Source organism: Emys orbicularis, chromosome 1 (genome assembly GCF_028017835.1).
Source record: "Emys orbicularis isolate rEmyOrb1 chromosome 1, rEmyOrb1.hap1, whole genome shotgun sequence".
Classification (NCBI taxonomy): domain Eukaryota; kingdom Metazoa; phylum Chordata; order Testudines; family Emydidae; genus Emys; species Emys orbicularis.
This window is the reverse complement of record NC_088683.1, coordinates 201,588,520-201,601,755: the sequence shown is the minus strand read 5'-3', so window position 1 is coordinate 201,601,755 and position 13,236 is coordinate 201,588,520. Positions and strand designations below refer to the sequence as shown.

The 13,236-nt window shown below is 46.1% G+C and overlaps 1 protein-coding gene across 1 annotated transcript in view; it reads right to left on the bottom strand.

Moving 5' to 3' along the window:
* IFNAR2 (interferon alpha and beta receptor subunit 2) overlaps positions 1-9,035 on the bottom strand; it is a 33,878-nt gene extending 24,843 nt beyond the window's left edge. The window contains exon 1 of the mRNA XM_065416200.1: positions 8,951-9,035. The gene's annotated coding sequence lies outside the window, so the exon portion shown is untranslated. The remainder of the gene's footprint in view (positions 1-8,950) is intronic.
* Between the last annotated feature and the right edge of the window lie 4,201 nt (positions 9,036-13,236).

The window sequence follows — 13,236 nt, the reverse complement described above, 5'->3', positions numbered from 1 at the left end:
TACAATGAATAATAAATTTACCTTTAAAATGATACAGGTTTGAAATCAAGTTACATGTTAACAAGATTCAGTACTTTGTGATTAAGCAGTACAGCTTGTGGGAAAATTTTCAACTAAATATTTTTTCATCAGAATTAGCATATTCAGCAAAATCTAAATGTTCTATGAAGATGTGTCTTGATGAAATTCTGACAGAAACCAGGCAGATTTCCTGCCAGCCTGCCCACCTCCTGGGTTGCTAGGACTCTGGGCAGGTTGGGGAGCATCAGAAACATTTTGAAAAGGTCAAAACAAAATGCCTTTTCAATGTTTCTGAAACAAAACTTTTTTGGATCTCAATTTTGTGGAGAACTTTGAAATTTTGGTTTTGTTCCATGTCAGAATGAAACCAGATTTTGAAATTTCAAAATCCTCCTTAACTGAATTACTGTTCCCTAACCACCAGTATTAAGCAGCCATGTTGAGGTGTGTTGAAACTTTTTAATCCAGGGAACTAAATTAAACACACACACACACATATACATATTTCTGTACCTGCAAGGTCTAAATACACATACAAACAACCCTGTAGGAAAGGAAGAAAAAGGAATGAAAATGGGAATATCAAAGAATGAAAAAGGAGCCTTTAGCAGACAGAAGAAACACTACAAGGAACACATTACACAACATTTAATATAAATGAAAGGGATTAAACATTAAATAAAATATTACACATAATACAGAGGTAAACATCAGTACAATGCTGCATCCGTGACATCATCCAAATTTATATCACTGTAAATGCTATAGTCTACAGTGATACACTACACTCCAACAGGTTAGTACTGTACAAAGAGGAGATAAATGCAAGTGTTAAGATAAATTCTTACTTTCTAGAGTCCCTCCCTGACATTGACAGGTCATCTTAAACACATAAACAAACAGGCATACCCCAAGCATTAACAGAAGGTAGTTTCACCATCCCTATAACACATGTATTTCCAAGTATTAATGAAACAGTAGCAACCTAAGAAAAGTCAACTCAATTCATTCAGTTGTTTGGATGTAATGTCTCTTATAAATAGTCGGCGCTTAGCAGCAGCAGAAAACACTGCTTATGGAATTATAGTGCATATTAATTATAATCTGTGATGTAGCATAAGGGATTACATATGGATAAATCTGTCCTTCTGAAGTTATACATCAACCTGGAAAAATTCTTACTTGAAAGGAATTTTATCTGCCCTTTTGTAAAATGGGAGAAATTCAAATCTGAAAAGACTAGTTACAGCATTTAATGCTCACCTACTTCACAGTTCATGAACTCAAATGGTCATCTTTTCAACATTTTATTTCTTTCTCTAGCGCTTTCTAAATATTTTTTGTTACAGAAAAGAAAAACTCAGAAGCACAATAGCAATCCCTATGACAATATAAATTCCTCTTACAAAGAGGCAAAGGCTTGCAGGTACATAAATGTTCTTAAAATGCATATAAACTTTTAAATGTTATAATTAAAAAAAAATGCCCACAACCACCACCAAATACTAGAAACTTTAAAAATTGCATCTGTTGAGAAAGCCACTGACTTACATTCAAATAACAATTCTGCCCCACTAGAATTGCAACCACATTATATTCTCTGAATGGAGTCAAAGTATTGCAGTGTTACCTTTCTATAATTAAGCTTAAGGAAGAATATTTGTTGATTTGGATCTCTTTCAGGGAGATAAATCAATTGCAGGGAAAACTGCAATCTGTCACAGATGACTTCATTTATGGATCATTTTTACAGTTCTCCATCTAAAACATCTGGCGGTGACTTGTGTGTGTTAAAATAAGCTGAAAAGAGGTCTACAGGCCATTGCTGTGGACATCTTTACATCTAAAAATATAATGGGAAGAGGCAAAATACCATAATCTATTGGTTTCTTCAAGTCTGATTTAGCCACACATTTATGGGCATAAAACTTTTTTTGAGAAATTGCTATAAAAATGCAAGTTAACTTTGAAATTAAGCTTTGGTTAGTTTTAATGAAATTTGTAGTTTTGGGATAAGGAATTTGTCAATTACCAATCCTTAATGATTTCCCTTTCAACTTCTAATACTTGAAAGAACAGAGCACATGTCCCTTTTGAAAAGGGTTTCCCTATGTCCACAATGACAGAATGCAAACTTGGGGGTTTGGATCTGTATATGGATACTGAAATTCCAATGGAAAGAATGGTGAAATAAGTTTTCCACAGCCTCACTTCTCCAATGGCACTGCAACCATTGCATTCACATGTTCTGATGACTAGTCTATGTAATGGAATACTGACAGTTATGTCCAGAACTGTGGAATGTTGCCTCAGGCTATATCTACACTCAAAATGTGACACAGCTGCAGCTATGCTGCTGTAGCATGTCAGTGTAGACACTCACTACCAGCAACAGGAGGGATTCTCTGTTGCTATAGTCAATCCACCTCACTGAGAGACAGTAGCTAGGTCATCGGAAGAATTCCTCCATCAACCTTGCTCTGTGTACACCGGGGTTAGCTCGGCTTAAAACTACATCGCTCAGGGGTGTGGATTTTTCAGTCTGAGTAATGTAGATGGGTTGACCTAACTTCTTAGTGAAAATGAGGCCTCAGGCTTCACTGGAAAAGAACTAAGGGGATGGTTCTTGCTTCAGTGAAAATCAGTGTCCTACTTGAGAATTCAAACTCAACTCTGAATTTCCTGGGTTTCTAATACTGGCTGTTTTCAACTTTAACAATCTTGAATGGTAATATATGTTCAAAACATTGATATGTGTCTGTAATATTTCAGGCCAAACAACCATGAACAGGAGTAGGATAGCTGGACCATAAATTAAGTGAACAGTAACAACATCACCCTTTTAACTGACTATTCTCACTTAAAGATATCCAGAGGAACAAAGATTTGCCTGCTGCAAACCTACTGAAAAGTCCCATTCCTCTAAACCTCTGCAGGCCTTCAAGATCAGTACATGGATAGGAAGGGGGTTCCCCTCCAATTGGCCTCCTAATGTCTACAGGACTGGGGCTCTCTTGCAGAAAGGGAAAGTTGGGTGGGAATATGCCTGGGAAGAGGCTTGGAGGATCAGTAGAATCCGGGGAAAAGTCTCTGTCCACATTCTGCTGCCCATCTCCCAAGAAGAGAGTCTTGAACCGTTGTCACGTTCCACCCAGCTATCTTGTATTGCTCCTTAGTCCCCACAAAAGGGGTTCCAGTGAGTGAACATTCCCTTACCTGTTGCCTTTGACTCCTCCAAAACTTGGGCTTTAGTGTAGATGTAGCCTATGTCAGCATAACTTATGTCACTCAGGGGTGTGAATAAATCACCCCCCCGAGCAACATAACTTGCACCGACATAAGCGCTCATGTGTCCAGCGCTATGTCGGCGGGAGAGCTTCTCCCACCGATGTAGTGAATGGCAGAAGCTTTTTTATTATGCCGAAGGGGGAGCTCTCTCCCATCAGCATAACATGTCTTTGTCAGAGGCGCTGCAGCAATGCAGTTGCATCGGTACAGCTGCACTACTGCAGCGCATTATGTTAGACATGGCTTTAGTAAGCTCTCCAGCCCCCTGACAACCTCCCTATCCCTGTGAGCCTCATGAGGCCTGGTCCACCTTGGGCCCTTAAGAGGCTCATCATTTCCTCAACTCCCATGAGTCTTAGATTGCTTGGCCACTCCTCCCCACAACAGTTCATTACTTTAGTGACCCACAACCTCTATTAGCTCATCAGCCCCTTGGCAAATAGTCAAAGGTTAAACAAACTTATTAAGGCCCATGGGCCACATGGGCTAGCCTCCATGAGCCTAAAGGCTGGGCTACACGAGAAATTTAGATTAATCCAGCTATGTTGCTCAGGGTAGAGGTGTGAAAAATCCACACCCTTGAGTGATATAGTTAAACTGACCTAAGTGCTCGTGTAGACTGTGCTAGGTTGAGGAAAGAATTCTTCCATCGACCTAACTACTGCTTTGTGTGGAGCTGGATTAACTACAGTGAGGGAAGAACCCCTCCCATCTGCATAGGTCCTGTCTACACTTGAACCACTACAACAGTGCAGCTGCGCCGCTGTGGTGTTTCGAGTGCAGACAAGCCTTAAGGCTCCCAGGGACATAGGGGGGTGAGGGGTGGGAGCAGGGTATCCTCAGTATTTCTCCTAATGTTCGCAGGGGCTTCTCCTCCAGTGTGGTAGACCTCAGGAGAGCAAGCAAGGAGAGAAGGTAAAATGACCTACTTGCCTCCGCTCTTCAATCTCTCCTGCTTGTCACAGTTCTGTCCCCCAGAAGATCTAAGGTCTGCAACAGAGCAGAGGAAAACCCCAGACATCCCTGCTCCACCCACACCTCGAACCTGAGCAGGCTCTGTGCCAGTGTTTTCCCCAGGAATTGAAATTGGGGGTGGGGAAGTGTTCAAAATATGGGGCAGGGGTGAGGACCAATGAGGGGCGAGATCGTTAGGGCAAAGGTGGGTTGTATTGCACCATAGTAAAAACTGAAAAATGTTTCACAACCATTTTATTAGATTTAACTCATGTTTTTAAATCATCATACAAATTAAAATTGGCTACACAAGCCTACTATGAAGCACTAAATCTACATCCTTCTTGGTTTCTTCTTGTAATTTTGCACAAGTCTGTTAATGAACTTCTCGAATGCACTGCATTCATTTTTGGTGGCTTCTTATGTGTCCAATTCTTCCAGTCTTTCATGATATGCTCATAATCAAGCAGAAGGTGATTTCTTTCAGAACACAAAATTCTATTCAATGAGGAAAAAGAATGCTCAACTGTAGCTGTTGTGACTGGGACTAGAAAGAGATGAATTCCTACTTCTTTCATCCCAGGAAACATAGCACAAAAATTGGGTCGAACCACTAGCTAGATGAACAACTAGAAGACGTTGAAGTCAAATCTTCATTCGTTCATCGTATGATATTCCACTCTGTGTTTAAACTCTCTATTCTGTCGTGATCATATGGCAGCCCCATTGCAGGTAGCGCCTCACTCCACTCAACTGTCGGTGTTCTATAAGACAGGCATCTGTAAAAGCTATGTAGAGGTTGATAGAATCCAGAAGTTGCTGTTGTAGAGATGTAAGAATCAAGTCTGTGTACTTTACTTTTTCAGGTGGCTTAACAAACACTTCTTGTCCTCTTCATTTAAGGAGTCAATAGAAGTGCCCTAATTAGTCAACTTCTGAACGGAAGTCTTTGCTTCTTCCAGTATGTTTTCAATGGATATCTCTCTGATTGATCCAAGTGTAGCTTCCATTTCTGGACAGGGATCTACTACTGTTGTAGCTGATGCCCGGATGGCATTGTTTAATGACCCAAGTGGTTTCAACAGTAGACTTATTAGAGAGAAGGGCGATTGTCTTCTCTGAATTTAGTAGCAAAAGCAGTCCACCAGCCTCACTACTTAGATTTGTCCCATCTCGGTAGATACTTTCCAAAGTCAATAACAATGGTTGCAGTAATTTTAAGACAACAGCCAAGGATCACTCATGAGAAAGCCAGCGGGTTTTCCCAGGTTGGACTAATTTGAACTTCAGTCCCAGTGTATCTTCTATATTTTCCAAGACGTTCAGTTCTTTTGGACTCTTGCCGAAAAAAGAGTATAATGAAGACATTAAGTTTATAGCTTTTCAAATGCCTTTGAAGATTCTGCAGCTCATACTAGTGCTAGTTGGAGTAGATGGCCTCTGCAGTGTGTATTGGAGAGATTAGGGTTGCACTTTTCTCTGAGCAAAGCTTGTACTCCACTATGTCTTCCAGAGAAGTTTGCAGCTCCATCAAATGCACAAGCAGCCATCTCTTTAGGGTTCAATTTACAAGCATTTAACTCTTCTAAGACTCTTCTATAACCTGAACATCTAGAAATTAATCTACTGGCCTATCACTGCAATCAAGATAATTTATGCAGTGACTTAATACTTGACACCCATTTCATTCATCTGCCACGTATGCACATTTTCTGAATGGGTTTTCAATGGCTGAGTCTTTCACTGTTGCACTGCATGCTTCTAACCAGTCAGTTGAATTTATTGCAGAAAGATAGTGAGCATTTGCTGGTCTGGGTCAGAAGCAGTGTCCAACTTCAGGATTAACAAATGACAATGCACTTAACATTGGCCTCCAGTTTGTAGTGTGTGGTATCTGTTGCTTAAAGAGAAAGTATGATGTGACAGCCATGTTTGTTTGAATAAACTGTGTTGTGGCTCCAGCATTTTTAACAGCCTGGTTAAGTACTTCTAAAATTGGCTTTGACAATGACTGGCTTATAAGGTTTTCTGCATGTTGATGCAGTCGAGAGGATTGGTGTTTTGCAGCCTTTTCACATAGTTTGTCAGCATTGGCTTTGCTGATCGGTCTGGCAAACCAAGCTCCTCCACTTTTACTATATAAATCCGTGGCATGCTCACATCTTGAATACTGCATGCAGTTCTGGTCGCCCCATCTCAAAAAAGATATATTGGAGGTGGAAAAGGTACAGAGAAGGGCAACTAAAATGATTAGGGGTATGGAACACTTCTATATGAGGAGAGATTAAGAAGACTGGGACTTTTCAGCTTGGAAAAGAGAGGACTAAGAGAGGATATGATAGAGGGCTATAAAATCTTGACTGGTGTGGAGAAAGTGAATAAGCTCCTTCACATAACACAAGAACTAGGGGTCACCCAATGAAATTAATAGGCAGCAGGTTTAAAACAAACAAAAGAACAACATACAGTCAACCTGTGGAACTTTTTGCTAGGGGATGTTGTGAAGGCCAAAACTATAAAAGGGTTCAAAAAAGAAGTAGATAAGTTCATGGAGGATATTTCTATCAATGGCTATTAGCCAGGGTGGGCAGGGATGCCATACCATGCTCTGAGAGCCTCTGCTTGCCAGAAGTTGGGAGTCGATGACAGGGGATGGATCACTCAATAATTGCTCTGTTTTGTTAATTCCCTTTGAAGCACCTGACATTGGCCACTGTTGGAAGACAAGGTACTGGGCTAGATGGACCATTGGTCTGACCGAATATGGCCATTCTTATGTAAAAATTAATTAAAATATAATAATGTTTAGTCCAGAAACTCCCCAAGATAATGACCTCTCAAGATAGCAACAATCTGAGATAATGATCCTGGCAAATAATGCGTTTTAAAACTCTTGGCCTACTAGGAAATGTATATTTATATAAGTTTCTCAGTCACAAATCTAGTATTCTGGAGCAAAGTCACTAAAAATAGTACAACAAACAAATGTTCAACATGCCCCTCCCTTCTCCCTCTACCGCCCCCCCCCACTCATAGTTGTTGTCCTTGGTCAGTGAAGATCCAGAGTTCAGAGGTGCTTTCTCATGAGTTCACTTCCCACCCTGGGAGGTGCAGATAAGACACCTTGCTTGTTCCTCCAGTTGCTTGCCACTCGCGCCGGCAGCTGTTGTTTGTCATGCCACTATTCACTCCACCACCCCATTGCCGATGGCCCTGTGCCATCAACTTCTGCTGCCACCTGCCACTGTGACCTCTGTGAGTCGGTCTCTTGAGGTTCCACCCAGCTCTCAGTGATTTCAGCTCTCAGTGGGGGAACCTCACAGTGAGTGCAGGCTGGGCTGTCTTTTCCACAGAAATACTGTCCCACAGCAGGTCTAAGCACTTAGACCTGATTATTACTGATTTCAGCTTTAGTGCTCACTTAACAAAAGACTCTCTCTGGCACCTAATAAGTTCTATCTTTAAATAGGGGAGAGGGGCAAGTCAAATAGTGCCTGTTATTCTTAGGTACAGCCCTCACCACCAAGCAAAATCCCTGTCTCTCCCTCTTCCCCCCATATCCTCCCCCACCACTCTCCGGGGATCTGCCATCCAAACCCCTTGCTTATCAAGTGCAGTTCAGTTGAGGGTGATCAGTACTTAATTTATAATGAAAGAGGTGCCGGAGCTCAAGCAAGTTCATTACTTTCATAACTGATGTGGCAAGCCCAGAGGTCCCAGGGCTATGAACTGCCAAGCCTAAAGATGTCGGGGCTCAGCCCTGGCAAAATTAAGCATTGAGGGTGAACCCCTCAATCAGGACAGGCTAAGTTTAGTTCTGCTGCCCTTTACTCATACAATAAGGATAACATTTCATGACCCCCACATTCAATACTAAAGTGATTTGTAACCCACCACCAGCCAAAATGGGCCACTTGGGCAACACAGCTCTGTCTGCTGGATACCTAGACAGAGTAGGTGAGTCATGTAAATACAGTCTGGTCCTGAAGCCTCTCCACCCACCAGTGGCTCATCACTAGCTGTCAGGGAGAGCTCATTCAGACCTACCTTACAAATCATAATTTGAAATTATAAGGTTGGCCAACATTGCAGAAACGAATGTGCCAACATTGTCAGAAAAATCAACAGCTGTATGAGGAAGCTGGTCTTTGTTCATACTTTTCAACCCTATTATACTTTTTCAGGTACAAGCATTGTATCATACGCTGCATGTGCTTTTAAAAGTGTGTATTAATATTTCAATTTCAATTCAAATTTCCAAATAATGACTACATTGGCAACACTGCGATGTAACTAGTTGACCACTTGGGGGGCGGGGGGTGTACGGAAATCTCTGCTCGGTGCCAGGCCCACCAATCACTCCCAGCCGTAAGACCCCAGCCAGCCCCTCTCCCGCGTCTCTGGTTGGAAACAGGGGCCTTTTCCTAGCGACCCCCCGCCGTTCCAGAGCCTGGCGCTACCCCGCGCGGGGCGGCCACAACCCCGGGGCAGCAAGCGGCGCGCTCGGGGGCCCCAGCTGCAGCCTCCGGCCCAGGGCCCCAGCCCCGCTGCCAGCCGAGCGCGGCAGGGGGCGGCAGCACACGCCCGGGGCTGGAGGAGGAGCCCGCAGCCGGGGCTGGGAGACAAGGGGACCGGCCCCTACCCTGGCGGGAAATCCGCTCGCCTGCTTCCCCAGCGCCCCCTGTACCTGGCAGCAGCGCGGTCCTGCTAGGAGCCGGGGGCCCCGGCAGCTTTTCATGGCGACACGGGACTGGGGCGAAAGCGAAAGCGCCTGGGCGGGATCTGCATCGCCGGGGGGGAGACGGGGGCGGGGCGGAGCTCCAGGCATCTGCACATCCCAACCCCGGGCCAGGGGCGAGTCTCTCGGGCAGGGCTGCGCTGCCTTGGGCCTGCTGGCTGGGCTCCCCTAGATGCTGCTGCGGAGCCACTCGCTTCCCCGAGAAGAGCGAGAACCGTGACCGGTGCGTGAGCCTGCGGGGGGAGCCAGCCCCGCATATGCCACAGCCCCTTCCCCCCCATAACCGCATATGCTGGCAGCCCCCTGCCAGTCCACCACTACCCCCCAACACTCCCCTAGAGATCCTCTGACCACCCACCACAACCCGCCTCATAGATCCCTACAGCCCCCGACCACAAACCACCCCCAGCAGCCCCTACAAATCCTCTAATCAGACACCACAACTTGCCCAACATCCCCATACACACCCAATGACACCATCCAGCCCCATACACCTTTCACTCCCCCCAAACCCTTGCCACTCAGCTATTAGCATCCCCCAACCCTCTGCACACCCACCACACTCTTCACCACACACCCCACCACACTCAGCGCCCCCTCACACACATAGCCCCACCTCAGATCTCCCCTACTACTGCACTTCACTCTGCTTCCCCATTATGTAGCCAGACTCTCAGCTGCACTGTCAATACTTGGTGTATTTCTCAGAAACACAGTATCAATATTTAGTATAACTGGAATTCTCAGGGCATGCAGCATAACTTGGCTTAGCTACTGATGTTGCATCTTTCTTTGTTTATGATGAGGAAGTACTGTTCTGTTTGATCCCTAGTCCCTCACCTCTCTTTTCAACTCATATATGCCTAAAACAGGAGGTTTGTCTCAGGCCTGGTCTACACTATGACTTTAATTCGGATTTAGCAGCGTTAAATCGAATTAACCCTGCACCCGTCCACACAACTAAGGCCTGGTCTACACTACGAGTTTAGGTCGACTTTAGCTGCGTTAAGTCGACTTAAGCCTGGACACGTTTACACGACGAAGCCCTTTCTTTCGACTTAAAGGGCCCTTTAAACCGGTTTCTTTACACCACCTCGACGAGGGGATTAGCGATAAAATCGGCCTTATGGGGGTCGGAATTGGGTAGTGAGGACGGAATTCGACATTAGTGGCCTCCGGGAGCTATCCCACAGTGCTTCATTGTGACCGCTCTGGACAGCACTCTCATCTCAGATGCACTGGCCAGGTAGACAGGAAAAGCCCCGCGAACGTTTGAATTTCATTTCCTGTTTGCTCAGCGTGGAGAGCACAGGTGACCATGCAGAGCTCATCAGCACAGGTAACCGTGATGGAGTCCCAGTCCCAGTCTCAGGATCGCAAAAGAGCTCCAGCCTGGACCGAACGGGAGGTACGGGATCTGATCGCCATCTGGGGAGATGAAGCAGTGCTGGCCGAACTCCGAAACAGTAAAAGAAATGGCAAAACATTAGAAAAGATCTCCAAGGCCATGAAGGACAGAGGCCATAACAGGGACGCACAGCAGTGCCGCGTGAAAATTAAGGAGCTAAGGCAAGCCTACCACAAAGCCAGAGACACAAACGGAAGGTCCGGGGCTGAGCCGCAAACATGCCGCTACTACGAGGAGCTGCATGCCATTCTAGGGGGTGCAGCCACCAGTAGCCCAAGCGTGTGCTATGAGTCCCTCACTGGAGACAGGGAAGCGGGTTCGGCGGACGAGGAAGATGAGGATGGAGAGAACATCATAGATAGCTCACAGCAGCAAGGAAGCGGAGAAACCAGTTTCCCCAACAGCCAGGATATGTTTGTCACCCTGGACCTGGAACCAGTAACCCCCGAACTCACCCAAGACCCTGTGGGCACACAGGGGACCTCTGGTGAGTGTACCTTTGTAAATATTACACATGGTTTAAAAACAAGCGTGTTTAATGATTAATGATTAATTTGCCCTGGCAATCGCGGCCAGTACAGCTACTGGAAAAGTCTGTTAACGTGTATGGGGATGGAGCGGAAATCCTCCAGGGACATCTCCAGAAAGCTCTCCTTCATGTACTCCCAAAGCCTTTGCAAAAGGTTTCTGGGGAGGGCTGCCTTATCCCGTCCGCCATGGTAGGACACTTTACCACGCCAGGCCAGTAGCACGTAGTCTGGAATCATTGCATAACAAAGCATGGCAGCGTATGGTCCCGGTGTTTGCTGGCATGCAGACAACATCCATTCCTTATCGCTCTTTGTTATCCTCAGGAGAGTGATATCATTCACGGTCACCTGGTTGAAATGGGGCGATTTTATTAAGGGGACATTCAGAGGTGCCCCTTCCTGCTCTGCTGAACAGAAATATTCCCCGCTGTTAACCACGCGGTGGGGGGGAGGGGTGAAGTGACCATCCCAGAGAATTGGGTGTGTGGGGGAGGGGAGTTAGTTGGGTTTGTGCTGCATGTTAAACCTGAAACCGCAGCCCCTCCTTTTACATTGCAAACCCATTTTAAATGGCCAACCCAACGGGTGCTTGGTATGGTTAATGAGAGCAGTACTGTTTTAAACCATCCCCACTTGTTAACAAGGTTAAAAAAGCCAAAAGACTGTGTCTTACCATGGCTGCCTACAAGCTGAAATCTGTGGCCTGGCACTGCGTGAGTGATCTCTCACACCAAACCGGCAGGCCCTCAATATAAGAGTAAAAATGCGACCTTGTAACGAAAGCACATGTGCTGTGTGATGTGAACAGCAAAATCTAACGTGAAAGAGTGTACCCATTGTTCTCCAAAATGTATCTTTTTTAAACAACTCTCCCTTCTCCTCCACCAGCTGCAAATGTTTCACCTTCACAGAGGCTAGTGAATATTCGAAGAAGGAAGCGAAGGACGCGTGACGAAATGTTCACTGAACTACAGACTGCCTCCAACGCTGACAGAGCACAGCAGAATGCGTGGAGGCAGTCAATGACTGATTTTAAAAAAGCCCAATATGAGCGAGAGGAGAGGTGGCGTGCTGAATCGCGGGCTGAAGAGGAGAAATCGCGTGCTCAAGAGGAGAAGTTGCGTGCTGAAACGCGGGCTGAAGAGCAGAAGTGGCGTCAACTTGTACTCATAAAGCAAGAGTCGATGCTCCGGCTGCTGGAGCATCAAAGTGATATGCTCCTGCGTATGGTTGAGCTGCAGGAAAGGCAGCAGGAGCAGAGACCGCCGCTACAGCCCCTCTGTAACCAACAGCATGAGCAGAGACCGCCGCTACAGCCCCTCTGTAACCAACAGCAGGAGCAGAGACCGCCGCTACAGCCCCTCTGTAACCAACAGCAGGAGCAGAGACCGCCGCTACAGCCCCTCTGTAACCACCAGCCCTCCTCTCCAAGTCCCATTGCCTCCTCACCCAGACGCCCAAGAACACGGTGGGGGGGCCTCCGGCCACCCAATCACTCCACCCTAGATGATTTCCACAGCAATAAGTTTTAAAGTTTTAAAGTGCAGTGTGTCCTTTTCCTTCCCTCCTCCCCCACCCATCCCGGGCTACCTTTGCAATTATCCCCCTAGTTGTGTGCTCAATTAATAAAGAATGCATGAATGTGAAGTAACAATGACTTTATTGCCTCTGCAAGTGGTGCTTGAAGAGGGGAGGGTAGGGGAGGTTGGGGTGCTTGGTTTACAGGGTAGTAGAGTTAACCGGGTGCGTGGGGGGGGGCTGCGATTTCATCAAGGAGAAACAAACAGAAGTTTCACACCAAATCCTGCCCAGTCACAAAACTAGTTTTCAAAGCCTCTCTGATGCGCACCGCGCCCTGCTGTGCTGCTCTAACCGACCTGGTGTCTGGCTGCGCGTAATCAGCGGCCAGGCGATTTGCCTCTACCTCCCACCCCGCCATAAATGTCTCCCCCTTACTCTCACAGATATTGTGGAGCGCACAGCAAGTAGCAATAACAATGGGGATATTCTTTTCGCTGAGGTCACAGCGAGTCAGTAAGCTGCGCCAGCGCGCTTTTAAGCGCCCAAATGCACATTCCACCACCATTTGGCACTTGCTCAGCCTGTAGTTGAACAGGTCCTGACTCCTGTCCAGGCTGCCTGTGTATGGCTTCATGAGCCATGGCATTAAGGGGTAGGCTGGGTCCCCAAGGATCACGATAGGCATTTCAACATCCCCAACGGTTATTTTCTGGTCCGGGAAGAAAGTCCCTTCCTCCAGCTTTCGAAACAGAAGAGAGTGCCTGAAGACGCGAGCA